We start from the raw sequence: 6,233 nt of genomic DNA, 5'->3' as shown, positions 1-6,233 counted from the left end.
CTTCGCATCCATAGGAAGAAGGCAGCTTACGGAAGGTGTAGGAAGCATGGATCTACCACAGGTTTATAGGATAACAGGCTTGCTAGAAAGGAGCTCAGAAGTGGACTGAGGAGAGTCAGGACCGGGAACGAAAAAGGCATTTAACTAATACGTGAGGAATAAGAAAATGATCAGGGATAAAGTAGGGCCGATCAGGGACAGCGTAGAGAACTTGTGCGTAGAATATGAGCAGACAAAAGGAAGCCCTAAATGAGTCTTTTGCTTTGGTTTTCACGAAGGAAAGGGACCTTGTTTCGAATGGGAGCTTTGAGGAATTCGCATACAGGCTTGATTCTAGCAAAATCGATGAAGCTGATGTGCTGGAAGCTTGGGCAAACAATAAGATGCATGAGTCCCCAGGGCAAGGCCAGATTTATCCTCAGCTTCTCCAGGAATCGAGAAGGGAGGTTATTCTACTTTTCAGGAAGGGTAATAGGGAAATCCCTGGCAATTACAGACTAGTTAGTCTTTCTATGGTCAGCAAAGCTTTTGGAAAGAATTCTGAGGGATAGGATTTATGATTAGGAGAAAGTGAGGACTGCAGGTGCTGGAGTACCAGAGTTGAAAAAAGTGGTGCTGGATAAACACAGCAGGCCAGGCAGCATCCGAGGACGAGGACAGTCGATGTTTCGGGCATAAACCCTGCTTTATTCTTGAAGATGGGCTTCTGCCCAAAACGTCGATTCTCCTGCTCCTCGGATGCTGCCTGCCCTGCTGTGATTTTCCAGCACCACTTTTTTCAACATAGGATTAATGACTACTTGAAAAAGCATAGCCCGACGAAAGGCAGTCAGCGTGCCTTGTGAGCGGAAGGTCATGCCTCACAAATTTTATTGAGTTCTTTGGGGAGGTGACAAGGCAGGTCGACGAAGGCCGAGCGGTAGATGTGGCATTTGATAAGGTTCCCAATGTTAGCCTCAATCATAAAGTCAGGAAGTATGGTATACAGGGAGAACTGGCTATCTGGATTCAGAATTGTTTGGAAGACAGAAGGCAGAGAGTGCATGTAGGTTGAAAGAATTCTGCCTGGATGTCAGTGTTGAGTGGGTCCCACAGAGCTCTGTTCTTGGGCCTGTGCTCTTTGTAGTTTACATAAATGTGTTGGGTGAGGAGTTTGAGGGGTTGGTGAGTAAATTTGCAGAAGACACAAATGTTGAAGATTTGTTTATAGTATCGAGGGATACTGCAGCTACAGCGTGACATTGGTAAAATGTAGTGCTGGGCTGAAAATGACAAATGGAGTTCAACCTTGACAATATGAGGTGATACATTTTGGAAGGTCGAACTCGAAATCTGAATATAGGATTCCAGACAGGATTCTTGGCAGTGTGGAGGAACAGAGAGATCTTGGTGTCAAGTCGATGGATCCCACATAGTTGCTACCCAAGAGGATAGGAGTGAAAAAAGAGCATATGGTATTTCGGATTTCATTAACAAGGGGATCGAATTTAACGCCACTAGGTTTTGTTACAACTCAACAAGTCACTGGAGACACCACACATGGAACATTGTATCCAGTTCTGGTCGCCCTATTGTAGGAAAGGTATAGAGGCTTTGGAGACGGTGCAAAAAAGGTTTACCAGGATGCTGCCTGGACTGGAGGGCTCGCCTTGTGAAGAAAGATTGACCAAGCTTGGACTTTTTCCTGTGGAGATGAGGAAGAGACGTGACCTGAACGTGCTATGCAAGCTTATTAAAGAAATAGATAAAGTCAACAGCTTGAGACTTTTCTCCATGCAGGATTGACTGATAAGAGGGCTCGTAGTTTTTAAGATATTAGGAAAAAATGTATTGAGGGGATGTCAGAGGAAGGTTCCTTCCGCAGAGGGTTGTGAATGCATGGAATGCGTTGTCAATGGTGATGGTGGAAGCGGAGTCATTCGGGACATTAAAGCGACTGCTGGCATGCAAATAGATCGCAGACAACTCAGGGATGTGTATCTTAAGTTATTTGATTTTACATGAGGATTCATGCACGGCAGCACATCGTGGACCAAAGGGTCGACTTTTCTATGTTCAATGTTCTTAAAGTGGTCATGAAATAACTTTAGTGTGCACAATTAATAAGAATCCCAAAGCCATGTACTCGATATAAGAAACAAACTGGTAACTGGAGAAAGGATTGGTCCACTAAAGGATAAGGAAGGAAGGCTGTATTTTGAACCTGAGAAGATGTGTGAAATTCTGAATGATTACTTTGCATCAGGGTTCAATGAGGAGAGAAGAGATAGAAGTTTGATTACTCTGGATCACGTTCACATAAGTAGGTAAGATGTGTTTGGTAGGCTCGAACATATTACGGTGGACAAATCAACAAGACCGGGTTGGATGTATTCCAGGTTGCTGAGTGAGGCAAGAGAGAAAATATCTAGGCCCTGTCAGCTATCTTTGTAGTATCCTTAAACACAGGTGAGGTTCTGGAAGATTGGAAAATTGCTCATGATGCCCTCCTGTGCAAGAGGGTACTAAGACCATTTCGGCTAACTACAAACCAGTGAGCTTGACATCAGTGGTGGGAAAATTGGTGGAGAAGGTCCTGGGGGGTAAAGTCTATTTATATTTGGAACAGAATGGACTTTTCAGTGATAGGCAAAATGGTTTTGTGCGGGAGAGATCGCGCCTTACCAATTTATTCGAATTCGTTGAGTAAGTAAACGTATTGATAGATGAAGGAAGGACTTTAGATGTCATATACACAGACATTGACAAGGCGTTTGATAAGGCTCCCATAGTAACCCAACGGAGAATGTGAAGTCACATGGTGTGCAGATTGTTCTAGCTAGGTGGCGAAAGAACTGGTTGAAAAGCTGGAGACCGAGAGTAGTCCTTGAAGGGAGATTATCGAAATGGAGAAAGGTTACAAGTGGTGTGCCACAGGGATCAGTGCTGGCGCCAGTGCTGTTTGTGATGTACATAAATTATCTGGGAAAGGGCACTGTTGGTATAATCAGCAAGTTTGCAGATGACACGAAAATTGGTGGAGGAGCAGAAAACGTAGGACACTGTCAAAGAATACAGGAGAATATAGATAGACTGGAGGGTTGGCAGAGAAGTCATAGATGGAGTTTAATACAGGCAAATGTGAGTTGATGCATTTTGGAAAGTCTAATTTTAGAATGAATTATACAGTAAACAGAATGTCATTGTGAAAACTTGATGAGCAGAGAGATCGGGAAGTGCAAGTCAATTGCACGCTAAATGTCGCTCACAGGTGGATGGATTGGTCAAGAAGGCATATAGTATGCTTGCCTTCATCGGATGGGCTATTGAGTAAAAGAACATCAGGTCTGTTAAAATTGTACAATACATTGGTGCGGCCGCATTTGGAATATTGTGTACATTTCTGGTCACCACATGACCAAAAAGCTGTGAAGGCTTTGGAGAGGGTGTTGGCAATGTTTATGAGGATGTTGTCTGGTATGGAAGGTGCTACCTATGAAGAGCTGTTGACGAGCTTAGGATTGTTTTCATTCGAAAAAATGAGATTGAGGCGAGACCTTATTGAGGTCTACAAAATCATAAAAGGTATACACAGGTTAGATCGAGATAAGCGTTTTCCAAAGTGAAGGATTCAGTAATGAGATGTCACGCTTTCAAGTTGACAGGTGAAATATTTAAGGGGGATACTCGCGGCAAATACCTGACGCAGAGGGTGGTAGGTCTCTGGAACGCGTTGCCAGCAGAGGTGGTAGAGGCAGGCACGTTCGATTCATTTCAGATGCATCTGAATCGATGGATGAGTGCTTGGGGAGCAGAGGGATACAGTTGCTTCGGAATTGGGTGACAGATTTACACACTAGATTTGGATTGGCTCAGGCTTGGAGCGCCATAGGGTGTCCTGGGCTGAAAATTATCTTTGTTCTTTGTTCTGTTTTTTCTATACAGGCTGTCATTATATCACATGACCTCCAGTCTCTTTCTCATCATTGTAAATATTTTACACCCTTTCCCGTTTCTAACATGATTCGTGTATGAGGGCAACACGAATTGTACACAGTACTACAAATTTGATCTTACGCTCCTCTTGAACAGCAACAGCATCATGTCCAAATTACTATATTCACTGCTCTGACTGAAGAAGGCAATCGTACCTACTGACTTCACACCAACCTGTCCACATGTGCAAGTCCTGCTCTGATTTGCCTAAAAAAAGGCAGTACCTCATTTTTATCTGCAGGAAGCTCCACCTGCCAATCCTCAGCCGACTGGCCCAGTTCATCATGGTCTCATTTTTCTTTTAAATGACCTTCCTCACTGCGATTTAACCAGAAATCCTCGGAATTCTAGTAGCATACAAACCCACCAACACTCTCAAACAAAAATGACCAAACCTAAAAGACCCAGTACAACCCATGGACAAACTCAACTTCATCTACAAAATTCCATGCAAGGACTGCCACAAACACTACTTAGGAAAAACAGGAAGAAAGTGAGGCACCAGGATACACGAACACTAGCTAGCCACAACAAGACACGACCCTCTCTCCCTCGTAGCCCAACACACGGATGAAAAAAAAAACCAATTCGACTGGGATAACACATCTATCCTGGGACAGGCTAAGCAAAGACATGCCAGAGAATTCCTGGAGCCCCGGCACTCCAACCACAACGCCATAAACACATAGATCTCGATGCCATCTATCAACTCCTCAGAAAACGAACAGGAAATGACAACACCACAAACCACACGAGCCCTATCCAGGAGAAAGATATAAATAGAAATCAGGAGACACTAGCTTCGCTTCACTTGCAGGTCGCCACTGATGATGTTACCTAGCCTGGTAATGAAACGTCTGGATATCAAACCTCCAGCTCAGCGAGCAAACTCACACCCTAAGCCTCAACCTGAGCAAGAAGTTCATTTAAAAGGAAAATGAGACCATGATTAACTGGGCCAGTAGGCTGAGGATTGGCAGGTGGAGCTTCCTGCAGATAAATATGAGGTACTGCCTTTTTTAAGGCAAATCAGAGCAGCACTTACTCATGTGGACAGGTTGGTGTGAAGGCAGTAGGTACGATTGCCTTCATCAGTCAGAGCAGTGAATATAGTAATTTGGACATGCTGCTGTTGCTGTAAACCTTGCAATAACCAGCAATTTGCTGTCGTCTACAATGTTACTGTCCATCCTTTGTATATTTTCATCTAAATAATTTCTCAAAGTAACAAACAACAGTGGTCAACAGCACTGGTCCTGTCTCGCACCGCTGGTCACCACACATCTCTCCCTGCACCATCTGTCTCCTACTTTCATTTAGAACCTCTTCCTGATCCCCTGTGATCGATCCTTATTAGCCAGGCTACCATGTGGCATCTTGTTGGGTCTCACGAAGGTCCACGTAGAAAAAACGTATGCTTGAACAGGCCCTGGGTGTTTATCTAACGTTGTGCTTTTTCAAAATTCCGGCACTTCCTCTTCTGTAAGGTAGCCGCATTTAAAAACATCACTGCATTGAATTATTTCCCTAAGTCCCCCAGCTTCCATGTCTTCCTCCACAGTAAATGATGACGCATTTTTGGACCTGTGAACATATTTCCATTAGTATGGTAATCGTCAAGAAAAACGAAATGCCTGCTCCACAAGGTTCAGTCATAAATTGGGGCAAAGGCAGTTGTGATGGAATTGGGCAAAAATTTTCAAGAGTTGATTGGAGGAAGCTGTTGAAGGTGAAACGACGTCAGGAAAGTGGGACTCATTAAAAAGCAAGACAGTGAGACTTCAGCAATCACATCTTCACCTCAGTGTAAAGGGCAATGCTAACAGGAGCAGGGCACAGGATATGTCGGGGATATTGAGGCTTTGAATAAGGGAAAAAGGAGGCATACATCTGGTACAAGCAAGACGTTGATTAGATTCCCAACTGTGTGGAAACAGGCTCTTCGCCCCAACAAGCCCACACCAATCACCCAGACGCATTCCTCTTGAATTAACACTATGGACAATTTAGAATGTCCAATTCACCTAACCTGCACATATTTAGACTGTGTGAAGAAACTGGAGCACCTGGAGGAAACCTACGCAGACACGGGGAGAATGTGCAAACTCCACACAGACAGTTGCCCGAGGCGGGAATTGCACCCGGGTCGCTGGTGCTGTGAGGCAGCACTGACAACTACTGAGCTACCGTGCCGCCCTTCATTTATCGAAACACTATAAGTTGCACAGTATACCTATATCCTCGAAGGCGCAAAAGAG

This window comes from Chiloscyllium punctatum, chromosome 46 (genome assembly GCF_047496795.1).
Source record: "Chiloscyllium punctatum isolate Juve2018m chromosome 46, sChiPun1.3, whole genome shotgun sequence".
Classification (NCBI taxonomy): domain Eukaryota; kingdom Metazoa; phylum Chordata; class Chondrichthyes; order Orectolobiformes; family Hemiscylliidae; genus Chiloscyllium; species Chiloscyllium punctatum.
Note: the sequence above shows the minus strand (reverse complement) of the source record.